The sequence below is a fragment of the Eubalaena glacialis genome, chromosome 11, assembly GCF_028564815.1.
Source record: "Eubalaena glacialis isolate mEubGla1 chromosome 11, mEubGla1.1.hap2.+ XY, whole genome shotgun sequence".
Classification (NCBI taxonomy): Eukaryota; Metazoa; Chordata; class Mammalia; order Artiodactyla; family Balaenidae; genus Eubalaena; species Eubalaena glacialis.
Window position 1 is genome coordinate 39,026,655 of NC_083726.1, and position 17,829 is coordinate 39,044,483.

Consider the following 17,829-nt stretch of genomic DNA (forward strand, 5'->3'; position numbering starts at 1 on the left):
TTGGAGCTTAAGGTATGTTTTCGTTTAGCCGTAAGTGGTTGGTTAGTATTAAATTATCATATGTTTTCATGTCAATATAAATATTGTCATGGTGTTACAGAAGCAACTGTCAAATGGGCAGACAGCTTACATTTGTGTTTTCTGGAAACCTTTGTATTTTATGCTTCATTTGCATAATGTTTTGTGCTAATGTATGCCAAGTCGTTTGTCCAAGTGAAGGGGCAATCCATCCCACCTAAGGCATCAAAGGACAGATTACATGTCACACTAGTCCTGTTTACTAATGACCAGTCAGATGGCCAGTTTTCTTCAGTAAAATCTAGTTGTTGAAATGTAAGCCTTCCCCTAAAGTTTTCATCAAAAGTAGCCATCCCTAAGACTTAGAGAGGCTGCTTGTGGTTGTCTAAAGGTTCACTGAAGCCAGAGGGAAAAGGAAGAAAATGACCACAACTTGTATTAATGCCTTTTATTATTACTGATCATATTAGAGCCACTGACAAGTCCAAAATCATATTAAAATGAAGACATATCATGTTGCTCCTACATGAAGCTTTACTATAAACAAATGAGATATTAAAAGTTGGGGAAAAATCTGTTGTGACTATTCATCAGTGATCCTGGTCAATTTTAATTCTTTCCCTTGACCTAATTGGTGGCCAGAGTTTTCTAAACTCTTTCCTGCTGTGATTTTGAAGGAAAAATACACAGAGCATAGTTCAGTAAAAGAATCCTTAAACCTTTTCATTGAGGCATTTACATTTTGATTCTGTTGCCATTTGAAATAGAACATCCACAGGGAGATAATGAGCTTAAATTACAATTGACTTTGGAAAGAATAACAGATTTCGTGCTTCCTCAATCATGTAATCAATAGGGAATTCTCTAGTTATGTGAACTACCACTATCTTTTAAGACAATGCTAAGATCTAAATACAAAATCTATCATTCAGGAGCTTTTTAAGAATTCAAGGCTGTCTCTGAAGAAATTGGCTGGAGATGGATTAAACCAATTTACAAATGCAGTTTTCAACCATGACAAATCAAACTGATCTGATCTCAGTTCATTTTACTCAGCTGTGCCCATAGGACTCTGAGACGTTGGAATACTTTGTCTACATTATTTTTAACATCTATAGATATTTGTGGATGTGTGAATAATGCTTGAATTTCTCATCTTTTGGCTAGTTTGTGTTTATCACACAGACACAGCCTGTTAGACCAGCTTTAACAGCATCATGAAGTAGAAATCAATGCTCTAAAGATTCAGGGAGGCCAACGTAAGGCAAAATCTCCTGAAACATGGGGTAGTCCTACCCATCTCATCCCTCTCTAGATCATAAAATCCCTGAGAAAGGGCTATAACCGCCTTGTGGACTGCTGTATCCCTAGCATCAGGGATAATGCCAGCACAGTAGAGGCGCTGAATTAACATTTGTTGAATGGATGGACAAATAAATAAATGAATGAAATTAGACAAATAAATGAATTTTGCCTTCTGATAATTTGAAAAATTTCACCAATTTATATTATCCTGATTGGCATTATAATTTCTGAATTACATAATTAGAACCAGAATTGACTCTTTATAAATACTTTTTAGATACATGAATTTGGAATCAATTACTTCAAAGGCTTCAAGGGTTTGAGAACACTTAGATAGGAATGTTAGCGGACTCAGAGTTTTTACAATGAATAAAACTCAACCTTTCTTGTTATTTATGAAAGCTGCCTGAGTTATATGACAAGGGTGATCCAAACATGGAACTCCATTTATAAATTTTGTAAAATATTTTCATTTTTAAAAAAGAAGAAAATTCATGTCATCAAGCATATTATTAATATGTCCTTCAATATATATTAACCACTTTTCTCTAAGGCTTCCATTGTAATTGGAGACACCATCTCTAAATCTTTTCCTGCTTTCAAAAGATCACTTCTCCTTTCTTACTTGATTCTTAGAACGTACCTGAGGTAAAGATTAATCACATAGCAGTTAAGTCTTTTCCATGTGTTTATTCATCTGACAAATATTTATTGTATACCTAGTATATGCTAGGTGTTGGAAATACAATGGCAAACAAGACAGATGCAGCACCCCCATGGAGTTTGCTGTGAGGAGCTCCTCAACACTTGCTCTAGCAATAACTAGGGTTACTGTCTAATGGATCCTTCTTCACAGCTAATAGAAGAAATGAAATCCCTTACCCCATGGAAATCATGAAAGACTCTCTGCACATATTTATGTGAACTTGCTTTTCTAAACACACCACTCAAAAATGCTTCTCAATGTACCCAAACACCATAGTTATACCCCAGTGAGGTAGGTAATAATTTATTCATAATTAACACTTACTTAGCTCTTACTAAGTTCTACTGTGCTCAGTACATTCATAGACTATATCATTGAATCCCTTCAACAACTCTATTTAGTAGGTTCCATTTTATAGACAAGAAAACTGAAGCACAGATATGTGACCTGTCCAAGGTCACACAGTTAGCAGATGGAACTGGGATTTGAACCCACACGGTATAACACAAAAGCTCATGTGTCTAAGCGTTATCTGTGGCTTGGGGGACATCATTACATTAAAATAAATGTCAGTAAAATAAATGGGTCACTGTATATAAAAGTTCTTTGAAATTGTAAAGTAGTATATAAAAAGATATTAGTAAAGTATTATGATCAACAAACCACATCAGTGGCAGAAACAGAGTGAGAACTCAATCTTAAGTTGCAGCTTACTCTCATGAAGAACATTTCAAGCCAGGGAAATGGATAAAAGTACAGATCCAGAAAATTTCTGACATGTGATAAATATTGCAATGACTTTTCAGAATTACTTGTTGTTAGCCACTGTGTCTATTTGGTGCTACAAAAAAACAAAACAAAACAAAACTGAAAGAACAAAATCCCTTGCTATAAGGGCTTATAATAAATACACAATGTGGAGATGAATCAAGGATATTCCACATTTATGGGGAAAGATTGGGCCATAGTACTATTTTCTCACCATTACATGTGATCTTGTCTTTCTAATTGTTTTCATTATTTTTCTGAAAGAGCTGCAAAATTGTGCAGTGGTTCAACCTGACCAAAGTGGTAATATGCTGCTGGGAAGTAAAAGTATTAGATACCAGACTGGAATTATTGTCTTCATTCTCAAATTTAAGTTCTTTTAAAGCATGAATATAGAGGGACTTTTAGATGCTGAAGGCACCTGAATATTTGGATGTTAAGTTCCTTGTGTTTCTCCATTCCAGATCATACAGTGAGGTCATGCTATTGAGGGGTTAGGTTCTAAAACCAATATGAAAGGCAAAAATTGAGAAAGAGGAATCATACTCATTATTTAAATTTATTCTCTCTCTGGCCCCTCCCAGTTAAATGGGCATATGATGCAACTTAAATGCTTGTTTATATTTGTGGAAGCAAGGAGTCTTCTTAAGAAAACTTTATTACCTCATCATTCTTTCCTACTACCAGCTAATTAGCTCCTTCAAATAATATTTTGGAAAGTTTAGCTTTATACGTGATACAACAGTAAACTCATAAGCCTTTTGTCCAAAACCATACTTAACTTCTCCTTCCCTTTTGACACTTTTATTTTTACTAATGATATTACCGTTCTCTGTACAAATTTACTGATCTTTCTCATTTGCCATTCACATCAATTCTTAGATTCTACTTTGACAAAGTCTCTTGCAACTATCTTATCCATTTTCAATATTCCTACCTATGAATAGAAATTTAGTACTTTTTACTAGGACTTTTGTGAGCTTTTAACTGTTTTCCCAATTACCGTGTCTACCCATATAAATTTCCGTATCTATTGATGCTTGATAACTCCCCCTGCAGCTATTCCTTTGCTCGAAATCCTCCAAGGGGTCCCCCATCAAAAAAAATTAAGATTTCTAGTCAAGACTCTGAACCAAACACTAACATGATGTTGGAGAAGAACACTATAGTGCCACCCCTCCATCTACAAGGGCAAAACATAGAACATGAAATGTGATGGTACCAAAATCTGGTACATGGACTGCGAAATAGAAGTCACGGGGTTCCATGACACTGAAAAATATCACAAGTTTTTCTTCTAGATGAAATGAAATGCAGTGAGAGACTAGCAGTGTTCTGTGGTAAAGATACAGGACTGTATCAGATTATGATGCACCAATTCCAAAATATTTGTTTGGGGTGGTATGTGTGTGTGTGAATGTGTGGGGTTATGCTAACATCCTAACATTAGACACAAGTATGGTTTGAGATGTGGATTTCCCGACTAGATAGCACTGCTTTTTCAGCCGTGCTCTATCTTGCCATCCAAGTTGACCACTACCTATTCCTGGAGACTCCTAAACTTTTCTTCCCCTGAGCTTTCGATTATTTCTGAAATGCCTCTCTCCTTCTCCTGAAAAAAAAAATTCTCAACTTTAAAGGCCCATTTCAGATGGTCCTTCTTCCAAGAAGCTTTTTCTCATTTTTCCAGGCCTGATATTATCCATCATCAAATCCCACTGTGGTATCTGTACCCCTCCTTAGCTCTTTTCTTAGCTTGTCTTGTAGTATACCCGTTTGTGTCTTTATCATCTTGATTTTCCCTGCAATTAGTAATTACATATGGCGTGGGTGCTTAATATTTTATAAAAGGAATTACCTTTCACTTGTCAACTTCACAGAATGGCTTCCGGATTATTTTGGGGGTCTCAGTTCTCAGTAGCTCACCAGCGAAGTTCATCTGAATTGAGAACTCAACACCAGATACTTTTAAAGAGAATAAAGCCTTAATTATTGAGTATTTTGATTTAAAAAAAAAAAAAGTAACGATAAAAGTGGTAATCCTTATCACTTATTTCCTAGGTTTTTCTGATCTGATTTTTATTCTCAGGATGAATGTGGAGGTCGATGTAAACATTTTAGATGACCATCACCACCACCACCCCCTCTACACACACACACACACACAATGATTTACTGCTGGTTTATCCCCACATATTTGGTTACTTATTCCATGGGAGAAATGATGAAGGATAAAATTGGGTTTCAAGTCAACAGCCAAACAAACAAAATGGGCACCATAATACTACTTTCACCTGGACTCCAGTCCTGTATTAATGGTCCTCCCTATGGCTACTCTCCAACAGAACACAGAACTACCTACTCTTCATTAGTCCTCCCCCTCCACCCCCAAACCACTGCATTCGGAATGGGGGATTGGGAGAGTAATTACTATTGTCTCAACTGCTTAACTTACCCAGAAAAATAAAAGTTAATTGAAATCAAAACATTTCACTAGCCTTAGCCACACACTGTGTTATTTTGTGTTGCCAACACAATGTTTTATGAGTATGACATTTATGTAACGAACATGTTCAATGTTTAATTTAAACATGATATTAATTTAATCCCTCCCCCCAACCTAAGGAAAACAAACCACAGTATCCTAAAGGAAAATTCCCATACATAGACAAAGAAATGCACTTTTTTTCCATTCTTTAAGTTAGAATGATTACAAACAGAACTTCAAGAAATATCCCACATGAATACAACATAGTTTCAAAGAGTTTAATTGCTACCTGTCTAATAAATCTTGCTTCCTATGGGCTTCTGTTCATTAAATGCATTGTTGTATCTAAAAGGGCTATAAGAGTGAGAGGCTGACTGGCTGCCATAGAAGGAGACCCATAAATGGTCTATACCTGAATTTTTTGTAACACAACTTTCTAGTATCTGGTCCTCAGCTTTGCAGATCCAGGCTCATTTGTTTTTTCTAGGAAACCCAGGGACAGTCTCAGTTAACACCTGTTTTCTCAGAATAATTACAGCACCCCCTTTAACTCTCAGAAGTGCCCCAATTTAGACAAAACAAGATGTTGTCAACCTACCTAGAAATGATAAAGCCCTAGGATGATGGTTCTTATTGACCTTCTTCAATTCACAGGATGACTGGGAGGATTCCATTTTGTTGCAAGTAACAAAAACAAGACTGAATAGAGCTTGAGTGAAAAAGAATTCACTACCGCCAAAGCAGGCCAGATCTGGGATCTCAGTGTTGATAGAATTCTCACCTCTTCTCACCTCTCTCTTTCTCAGCTCTACTTGTCTCTCCTCTTTTTGTCTGTGGCCCTTGTTCTCCCTGCTAGTCAGTTTCTCTCCCTTGTCTGTTTCTCCCTTAGTCCTTGCAGTACCAGGCATATATCCTTATAGCTCTTAATCTAAAAAGAAAACTAGACTCTTATTCTCAGAGTCTATATCGTACAGGCAGTCTCTGAATGGCCCTGCTTGGCTCTGGTGCTCACCACCTGAGGCAAATCACTATGGGAACAGGTGGCATGATTGGCTAGCCCCGGTCACAACCTCATGCCTACTGAATATCATTTGTTAGCTGCAGGGAATCCAAAAAAGAGTAACACACTAATAGTTCTACTCAAGGCAAGCCAGGAAAAGAACCACAAAATGCACACAGATATCAAAAAGGGGGTTCAATTACAGGTGAGATAATACAGAGAAACTAGAAAAATATTCTTAGAAGAGAATACCAGTTGAAATGGGTGGTAAAATCTGAGTGGGATTTGATAGGTATGGAAGGAGTCTGGAATAGCTTTGAGATAGACATTGACTAGAGGAGGAGCATTACCCCGAAATCTTGGCTTAAAACAAGAATCATGTATTAGTTCTTAATTCTGAAGCTCATCAATTTAGGCTGGGCTCAGACAGGAAGTCCTTGTGGGTTTGGCCGCCTGGGCTTCCCCAAGTGTCCATAATCAGTTGCCCTGAATCAGCTCAGCAGCTCAGCTTCTTGGTTGGCTGACTCCCAACTGAGGTGCCTCAGCAATCCTCCACATGGTGTCCTATCCTCCAGCAGGATAGTTTGGGCTTGTTCCCATGGCAAAGGGAAAGAATTCAAGAGAGAGCAAAAGTCCACAAAGCCTTTTGAGAGTTAAACTCAGACCGACACAATGTCACCTCCACCACATTCTATTGACCAAAGCAAGTCACAAGGCCAGCCCAGATTCAAGGACTGGGGGCGAAGTCTCTATGTTTTGAAAGGAGAAGTTCATTGCAAAGGGCATGCATACACAGAGGGACAGAAAACAGCCATTTTTGCGATCAGTCCACAAGAGTACTTTTACTGAAATAAGATGATTGGTAAAGAATCCTCAGTAGGCAAAGTTATAGTTAACAGTTAACATTTATTAAGTGCTTACCATGTTCCAAGCACTGTTCTAAGAGCTTCACATATATTAACACATTTCAATTCCTGCAACATCTTTTATTTCAGAGAAATAGACTACCTGCATATGGAAGTCTAGATGTGGCTTACTATTAGAAAAGGAAACAACTGAGTCCAAAGTCAGGAATTCCCTGAACTCTGGGTTGCCGTCCCTCCTCAGAAGTCAGACTACTCTGCATAGTTGCTGCTTGGGTTCCCAGCTGCCCATGTAGAAAGCGACAGCTAATAGGACGATGTGTTAGTCAGGGTTCTCCAGAGAAACAGAACCAAAAGGATAGACAGATAGATGTATAGAAGAGGAGATTTATTATGGGAATTGGCTCCTGTGACTATGGAGGCTGAGAAGTCCCATGATCCGCCACCTGACAACTGGAACCAGGAGCGCCTATATCAGAGGGCAGGAGAAGATGGATGTCCCAACTCAAGCAAAGAGTAAATTCACCCTTCCTCTGCCTTTTTGTTCTATTCCGGCCCTTGATGGATGGGATGACTACCCACCTGCACGGGTGAGAGTGACGTTTACTCAGTCTACTGATTCAAATGCTAATCCCTTCCAGAAACACCCTCATAGACACACCCAGAAACAACATTTTACCAGGTCTCTGGGCATCTCTTAGCCGAGTCAAGTTGACACATAAGATTAACCATCACAGGTGGTTTCAACCTTTTCCTCTCAAACAGAATGTAATCCACTGAGGCAGATATGACAGGATGTTGAGAGAATTTGCTTTTCTATTGTTCAGAATGATGGCTAAGGCCTGAAGCTGAAATCAGAATTTATCATACATTCCCATAATCTAAAGAAAGCCTTGGACTCTCTAAGAGGTAGTTGAATTAGCCCCACTAACTTCAACCCCTCTCGTACCACCAAACACCACAGCAACAGAGAGAGAGAGAGAGAAAGAGAAAGAGAGAGAGAGAGAATGCAGTCTTTGGAGAGAAAGCTTTCAATCTCCACCTCCACTCCCAACCAGGCTAAGCCATGTGAGAGAGGGGAGCTTCAAGACAATCTCTCATAAAGAGTAGAGGTGACTTTAAGAAAAAAAGTCACTAGGGGCTTCCCTGGTGGCACAGTGGTTAAGAATCTGCCTGCCAACACAGGGGACACGGGTTTGAGCCCTGGTCCGGGAAGATCCCACATGCCACGGAGCAACTAAGCCCATGCGCCACAACTACTGAGCCTGCGCTCTAGAGCCTGTGAGCCACAACTACTGAGCCCACGTGCCACAATTACTGAAGCCTGCACGCCTAGAGCCTGTGCTCTGCAACAAGAGAAGCCATCGCAATGAGAAGCCCTCGCACCGCAACAAAGAGTAGCTCCCACTCACTGCAACTAGAGAAAGCCCGCCCACAGCAATGAAGACCCAACACAGCCAAAAAAATAATTAATTAATTAATTAAATAAAAAAGAAAAAAGTCACTAGAAACTCACTCCCCAGATGAATGGCTACTGAGCTGCAGAAACCTATCGTTCCCCGATGTTGCCATTGCTTCTACAGCTGAGTGCCATGAGAGGGTTCTTAGGAGAGCTTTGAGATGTGGGGTGTGGGGACATACATGAACAAAGAGATGGAAGTTAGGGGGACCCCCTTCAGGGTTTGTGCCAGCAGGGCTTGAAGGGAATGTGGTGCCTGGGAAGAAGATGGGGACAAATCTCCACTTCATTCCAATTCCCTGTGGCCTTCAGGATTCACAGATAAGGGCCTCAGCAGTGGCACTGTATCCATGTGATGGGGTGTAGAGCTTAGAAGAAGGGCTTGGATGGGCTTGGATGTTACATCAATGTCACGTTACTACACAAGCTGCTAAATGCTTATTCTCACTTACTTTGCCTCTTACCAGTAACAAACCTCATGGACCAAAAAGAGTCTGTCAACCACACTTTGAACAGCACAGCTTATGTACACTCTGGAGAAGAACTGTGTATCAAACATAAAGATTGCAGTTTTAAATAGAATTGGGTTTAATTTCAATAAAATAAGCTACCAGAAAGTTGTGGAATCTGTCCATGATATTGCAAGGGGGAAATTCAACTAAACATTGCTGAAAAAAAAAGGTTAGAAACAAACAAAAAACCCACAAGGTATAGAGATTCTGCAAAAAAAAGGTTAGAAGCAAACAAAAAATCCTATCACAATTCTGTTACATTCTCATTTTAAACTTATTTTACCCTTTTGTGAGTCCTTACCTTTGAATCAAAGTCCAATTCTAGCAAAGGACTGGCTTCAAAGTTTAACCAATCAGGTAACAGTGTGACCGAATAAAGGGCTCACTGTCAGAAGATCACAGAAGCCAGTACTATGGCACCGGTTTTTGAGAGGGCGACCGGCAAGGAGAAGAGAGGCGGGGCTCAAATCCGTCTTCCCGATCTGGGATGAGGTCAAGCTATTTATGCGTTGGGGAGGAGGGCTGGTATGCGGAAGCACTGGCGGGGCAGGTTTCCACTGCAGGGCTTTGGAACTTGGCCATTTATGGCAAGATGCGGTAAAGAGGCTTCAGCGCCACATCTTCCGGAACTGTGGGCCCTTCACTTCTGGAAGTGTTCTTGCCTTCAGGTTCCGGTCATGTCCTGGCTCTTTGGCTTCTGAAATTTTGGTTCCGTGTAGTGTTGGAGGTCAAAATTTTTTTCCTCCGAGCGTGCTCCGGCTTCATGACTTGCAGTTTTGTTCTGTCGTCTCTGAAAAACAACTCAGTATCTCGTTAGAAACAGGACCGGGCCGGTTTGGGGCTGGTTCTGCTGTTACAATAGCCGATTACGATGTGATTTCTTTCGCGTTATGATTTCTACTCATCGTGTGTGAAACTCATAGGATTTAGGCTAAGTAATTCAAAATGGAATCACAATGGCCAGTGTGAACTGCCATTATTAGTTTCAAAACGTCCAATATAGGACTGCGAGTGTCTTAGAGCGTTGCTTTAGATAAGAAATTTGTTTGGTAACGTCCATGAAAAGACTTCACTGAAACAGGAGATCTCATAGAGGCAAGACCCCGTGGGGCATAATTGTTACACCCTACTAGCAGCCTCCTTAAGAGACCATGGGCGACTTGACCAGACTTTAAGCTGTTGCGAGCTGTTCCAGAGGAATGCTGCCAGAGGCTCTGTCAGAACAGAAGGCAACTTCGGGATGAGCGCGAGTCCAGTTGCTGGACTGGAGACCGCCTCTCATGCTGAGACGCTGCTTCCTGGATCCCTCTTCAGAGTGGTTCGTTACCTCCTTTTCTCTTTCTTCTTTGCATGACTAACCTTGTGCAAGGTTGTGTGATTGTGTGCCATAAACTGAGTGGATTTGTAAATTGAATATTCACTGCACTTTGTGTATTTCCAATCTCATGTTTCTTACCTAGCCTTACCACTGGGTCCTGTGACACAGCCCTGGATGATATTATTTGTAATAAAAAATACAGTCAGCCCTCCATATCCTCCAGGTCTGCATCCAAGGATTCGGCCAACTTCAGATAGAAAATATTGGGGAAAAAAATTCCAGAAAGTTCCAAAACTCAACACTTAAGTTTGCCACATGCCTGCAACTATTTACATAGCATTTACATTTTATTTTCAACTATTTCCATAGCATCTACATTGTAGTAGGTATTAAAAGTAATCTATTGATGATCTGAAGTATACAGAAGGATGTGCTGCATAGTTTATGTGCAAATACTATACCGTTTTATGTAAGAGACTCGAGCATCCTTGGGTTTTGGTATCCCTGAGGGTCCTGGAACCAATCCCCGTTGAATACAGAGGGGAGACTGTATTTGGTCTTTGACCCCCTTTGTGGCACAAAGCTCCTAAAACCTTTGGTATTTCCTGTGATGAGAACAATAAAGGTGTCTTACATTATGTTAATGAAATGACTTTTGGAAAGCCTCTGGGTCTTTTTTTTTTTTAACCATTTTTTAAAAATTGAAGTACAGTTTTTTACAATGCTTCAGGTGTACAGCAAAATTGTGTATACAGTAGTATGTATCTGTTAATCCCAAATTCCCAATTTATCCCTCCCTCCCCTTTCTGCTTTGGTAACCGTAAGTTTGTTTTCTATGTCTGTGAGTCTATTTCTGTTTTGTAAATAAGTTCATTTGTATCATTTTTTTTAGATTCCACATATAAGTGATATCATATGATATTTGTCTTTGACTTACTTCACTTAGTGTCATAATCCCTAGGTTCAGCCATGTTGCTGCAAATGGCATTATTTGGTTCTTTTTTATGGCTGAATAATATTCTGTTGTATATATATATACCACATCTGCTTTATCCATTCCTCTGTTGATGGAAATTTAGGTTGCTTCCATGTCTCAGCTATTGTAAATAGTGTTGCTGTGAACATTGGGGTGCATGATCTTTTTGAATTAAAGTTTTCATTTTTTCTGGATATATGCCCAGGAGTGGGATTGCTGGATCATATGGCAACTCTAGTTTTTTAAGGAACCTCCATACTGTTCTCCATAGTGGCTGCACCAATTTACATTCCCACCAACAGTGTAGGAGGGTTCCCTTTTCTCCACATCCTCTCCAGCATTTGTTATTTGTAGACTTTTTGATGATGGCCATTCTGACTAGTATGAGGTGGTACCTCATTGTAGTTTTGATTTGCATTTCTCTAATAATTAGCGAGGGAAGCCCCCAGGTCTTTATTCTTAGAGAAAATTAAATCACAATTGAGTGTGTGTGTGTGAGAGAGAGAGAGAGAGACCTTGCTTTATAAGAATTGAGAAGGGACCCATGATTGGTAACAGTTACAGTGAAGGTGTGTATAGGGGTAAATTCTGCTTTTGAGGGACCTGAAGCTTATACTGAGGAGAGGTGGAAAATGAAGCTTTTAAAGAAAAGTTACAAATACAAATTAGGTGAAGCTGCATATTTATTTAGAGTGAGAAAGAAATCACAAGAAATTATAAATTTTCACAACTTGACAAATTCCATAAAATCCAGATGTTACATAATTTCTAACTTTCCCTTTCTCGTTCTTTTGTTCTTTTTCTTCTGTTTTTCTTTTCTTTTTGCTGTCTATGAATTCTCTTTTTTGTAAAATTATTTATTTACTTATTTATTTTTGACTGCATTGGGTCTTCGTTGCTGCTTGCGGGCTTTCTCTAGTTTCAGGGTGAGCGGAGGCTACTCTTGGTTGCAGTGCGCGGGCTTCTCATTGCAGTGGCTTCTCTTGTTGCGGAGCACGGGCTCTAGGCATGCGGGCTTCAGTAGTTGTGGCACACAGGCTAAGTAGTTGTGGCACACGGGCTTAGTTGCTCCGCGGCATGTGGGATCTTCCTGGCATGTGGGATCTTCCCGGACCAGGGCTCAAACCTGTGTCCCCTGCATTGGCAGGTGGATTCTTAACCACTGTGCCACCAGGGAACTCCCTATGAATTGTCTCTTGATACAACATTGACTTAATAATATTTTCCATGGAAAAAATAGATCATTCAGCAGTCTCCTCTAAACTGGTTGATTAAACTTTGTTGTTATTTTTTTGTTGTTTTTTGTTTTTGGTAGAGTTTCTTACAACTTCATGACTTGATATTTGGAACATAAAATTAATTTTTTAAGACTATGGTTAAATTTGGAAAACCTTCTGTCATATATAAGTCATAAAGTCTCAGGACAGTTTTTGCTCATGATTTATCTTAATATTAATTCTATTTGAATTGACAGTACTCTTGTAAAAAATTAATAACGAGAAACCTCCATTAAATAGAGTCTGGAGACCAGAGCAGGGAGCTCTCATGCCCTATGAGGATAGCAGAGCCCACCTAGAAGAAGAAAGACTCCTCTCCTTCCCTGGCAGGGACACGGCCAGTGAAAAGCCATGGCCTCTGTTTTTCACAGCCCTCCCAACTTCGCTTTCCCCTCTATAAAGGTGCTCTCCTTCTCTTGTTACTCAGGGACTTCAAGTGGCTCACCATGGTTGCAGACCCTCAGTTGCAATTCTCTGCTGATCCCGAATAAACTCATTGTTGCTGGAGACATATCTGGCAGTCTATTTATTTTAGGTCAATACTCTCTAAACACTTTGTTACTGATGTCCTCACTGTAGTGGTAGTACATTGCGAGTTTTTAAAGTTTTCTTTTTCTGTCAGTATTTCTTACCAAATTGGCAAGCAGTTTATCTTTTCCCACTCTGTTCATATGGAATACTTCCTTTTGACTAGATTATCAAGCCAAGAGCCTACTTATTACTTTTATTCAAGCTTATCTTTACCTCTTAATAAAATACTTTTTTGGATATGATCTGATTTGTTGTTTTGTTGTAATTCACTCCTCAATATCAGATTAATTCGTATTGATTTTATCACTCATTTTTTTCTTTTCTTTTTTTTTTGGTCATAGTTTTTATTTTATTTATTTATTTATTCATTTTTTAATTTTTGTTTTGGCCATGTTGCTGCATGCAGGCTTTCTCTAGTTGTGGTGAGCGGGGGCTGCTCTTCATTGCAGTGCGCTGGCTTCTCATTGTGGTAGCTTCTTTTATTGTGGAGCACAGGCTCTAGGTGCACGGCCTTCAGTAGTTGCAGCACGCGGGCTCAATAGTTGTGGCACGCAGGCCCTAGAGTGCGCGGGCTTCAGTAGTTGTGGTTCATGGGCTCAGTAGTTGTGGCTCGCAGGCTCTAGAGCACAGGATCAATAGTTGTGGTGCACGGGCTTAGCTGCCCCGTGGCACGTGGGATCTTCCCGGACCACGGATCGAACCTGTGTCCCCTGCATTGGCAGGCAGATTCTTAACCACTGCACCAGCAGGGAAGTCCCAGTCACTCATTTTTGTGACCTTTTCTTTTCACGTTTCACTCATGTGAATTTATATGTCCTCTCAGTTCATTATTAAATACATTTTTAAATGGTACAATAATATCCATATATATCCACATCAAGAGTTTATAATTTCTCACTTGTTTTATTGAAACATTCCAAACTGGGTTTATAAATTACAATTAAAATGGAGTATCCGCAACTCATCGTGCCCTTGTCCCAAACCTAAAATGCCCAAGGCCACTGTAGGGGAAATATAAAGAAGCGCCAGTCAGTGAAAAATGGTTTTGACAGATTACATTAAAATGCTTTATTTTTTGCTAATCATATAGAAACACACGATTATGTGAAAACATTTGCTCGGGCTTCTCGCAGGGCTGGCTGCTGCAAGTGAGGAGCCCAAAGCTTTAACCCTCATTAGTTTCACAGTCATCCTGCTTCTGCTTACGGGTTTTCAGAGTTACTTGCAGATGGGTAGGGTAAACCTACCTCCTGTTGGGTGTGCATATGTTTTAGGGGATTTGGGGACTTAACTTATAGGAGAGAAAACCTAGAGAAGAGAAGCTGATGCATTTGTCTTTCTAGGGGTACTGGGTTAGACTGAACAGTTGCCACACCACTTTGGGACTGGATATCAACATGGAAAATTATAAAAAGTGAATAATCACTGCCAAGAAAAGCGTGTCTTCTTCATGTGTGTGTATGTGTTATAAAGAAGAGAAACCAGAGGAAAGCCTAGGTCTTACCTACCATTCCAGCAATTCAGAAGCATCTTGTGAAATGCCAGTCTCCCTCCGAATTCTAGGAATGACTCTTAATCTTGCTTTTCTCCTTTTTTGTTCCCTAACAACTGATGTCCCAGACTATAGCTCTGTACACTAGAAATGAAGCAAATAAAAATTTCTCTGTATAAATGTTAGGATATTATAATGAAAGGGATATTTGAAGCCTCAGTGAAATTAAGAAAACAATGATTTAACCTAATGCAGGACCCACCTACTGATAAAATGAAAGACAATGGACTTCTGAATGCCAATTTGAAATATTATTATTATTTTTTTAATGTGGTTCAGAAATGCACACATGGTTTTTCAGTGCTTGAAAGTGCAATTTTCTATCTGACCACCAGGTAGCAGACAAATGCCTTGCAATAAAGGCTCTTCAATCACTTGAACATGAAAATGTCAAAAACTTACAACAAAAGGAGCGTAAATAAAGCCGAAGACATAAAGTGATTGACAAACAGTAGTGCTTTTGTTTTCAAAAATAAAGGATGCCAGAAGGCATACGCTAAAACAAAACATCTCAGCCATTTTCCATCTCAATATATTTAAAGACTTTATCAACTGTCATATATACTTTGTGGGTTTGGATTGAAGAGGCAGGGTCTCCTCTCTCTGAAAGTGAGCAAGTACTAATAAAAGGAAAGATGTCCACATGTACCGCCCCTGCTTCCTGGAATTACCTGAAGTGTCTAAAGAAGGTGAACATTGCGGGTTGTCACCATAGTTAATCTACTGACAGAGACATCCCTACAAGTTCTCTCTAGTCACAGCAAGGCTAGCTGCAGAAAGAAGAAAAGTGAATTCTCAATTTAACCTCATGTGTAAGTGCCAATAAAGAGTTTAGTTTAGTCATTGGTACATTTTAAATTAAACTCCACTCTATCAACTATAAATCAATAAAATTGCAGTATAAAATTCTTGTTTCTAGGCAAGTTTAAACAAATTATTCTTTAATACACAAGATCACCATGATATGTATTTTTCATTTAATTTAAAATACAGGCCTACCTCATTTTACTGAACTCTGCTTTATTGTGCTTTGCAGATACTGCTTTCTTTACAAATTGAAAGTCTGAGACAACCCTGAGATGAGCAAGCCTATTGGCACCATGTTTCCAACAGCATTTGCTCACTTCGTGTCTCTGTGTCACATTTTGGTCATTCTCACAATTTCAAACTTTTCAATTACTATTATATTTGTTATGGTGATCTGTGATCAGTGACCTTTAATGTTACTATTGCAAAAAAGATTATGACTCATTGAAGGCTCAGATGATGGTTAGTATTTTTTAGCAATCAAATGTCTTTTGATTAAGGTATGTACATTGTTTTTTTAGACATAATGCTACTGCACACTCAGTAGACTACAGTATAGTATAAACATACCTTTTACATGCACTGGAAAATCAAAAAATTTTGTGACTCACCTTATCGCTATGGTGTGGACCTGAACCTGCAGTATATCCGAGGTATGACTACAATCCCTTAATGTTGTAAAACCTTCCCTGGGTTTTATTTAAACAGGTCTTCTCCAAAGGATAATTAGTCTTACGTAGAATCAAGTTGGAAAACTTGTCTTTGAAATCTGGGAGTTCTAATCTTCTCCCTCCCCGGTCTTTAACTCTTACACTCTCTGTAACCCCAGCCCCCCATCTTCCCTGAGTGCCGAGTAGTCACGTGATTGCTCCTGCCTCTGTCAAAACACCTGTTGTCATATCCTCAATTGCCATAAAAGACATGGTGACTGGCTTTCAAAGTTACCCTTCTGAGCACTGACTGCGTTTTTATAGGACTTGAACACTTACGCTGAAGGGAGAAGGGAGAAGGTACAGAACTTGAGACTCAGAAGTCAGAACGCTGGATTTAAATGCCAGCTCTGCGCCTTACTAGCAAATTGCTTAATCTCTGTGTAATTTCTTTTCCTTTTATGTAAGATGGGGGAAAAAGTTACAGGACCTAGCCCACGGGCCTGCTGTGAGCCTTAAGTGAGATCACGGGACAGTGTGTCTGGCATGATGCAAACTCTTAATGAGTGCTAGTTGTATGTCTTTGTTACAAGGGAGGTTTCCCATAAGCCCCTTCTCGGGTGGCTGGAATCATTACCCTTGACAGGTTTTCCCTTAAATAGGCCAGAGGATTCTGACCATGGCTATGGTTATGCAATCTGACCATGCCTAGGTTGAAGTTTGAAAGAACAACTGTTCATGACAACAATTGTCATGCTGTGTAGCCCTATGCAAGCCATCCAATCCTTTCCACAAATGAACCTCTTAATTTGTAAAGACACATTATTGATTAGACAGACAAATACTCTATTTACTGTAATCTCAAAGCTCTTTTTCAGCTAAGAAGTTCAAAGGTAAGTTCTCAGATGACTAATAGACATCTCAAATCTAGTACATCCAAATTGAACTTCTGACCACCTCACCCCCCATTCAGTACCCTCTCATCTTAATTTGTGGCAGCTCCAACCTGCCACTTTTTTTAAGGCATATGCATTGGAGTGACCCCCAACTCCACTTTTTCTCTCACATCCTACATCCAGTTTGTTAGATAATTCTGTTGCCTTGACCTTCAAAATGTATCCAGAAGCAGACTGCTTTTCACTAATTCCATTCCCATCATCCTGGTCCCAGACACCATCTCTCACTTGAATTACTGTAATAACTTCCTAACTGGTCTCCCTGATTCCACATCCCCACCCCCAATCTGTTCTCAACACAGCAGCCAGATCCTTTAAAAATACAAGTCAGATTGTGTCACTCCTCTGCTTAGAACTCTGTAATGACTCTTCACCTGGAATAAAGGCCAAGGTACTTAAAATGTCCTTCAAGGCTTCCTGTGACCCAGCTCTCACTTCTCTGCCTCAAGTCCTACCATTAGCTCATTCCCCTCCAATCACATTGGCCTCTATGCTGTTCCTCAAAAATAACAGGCATGGCCACCTTCAGGCCTTTGAGCTAGCTGTTCTCTCTGCCCAGAATACTCTCCCCTGTTTGACTAATTCCTGCAGATCCTTCAAAGCTGTGTTCAGGTCTTATTTTCACAATGTGGTCTACTCTTAC

The 17,829-nt window shown here is 39.7% G+C and overlaps 1 protein-coding gene across 1 annotated transcript in view; it reads left to right on the forward strand.

Moving 5' to 3' along the window:
- Nucleotides 1–17,829, forward strand: part of LIN7A (lin-7 homolog A, crumbs cell polarity complex component) — a 393,426-nt gene that overhangs the window by 248,438 nt on the left and 127,159 nt on the right. The window lies entirely within an intron of this gene.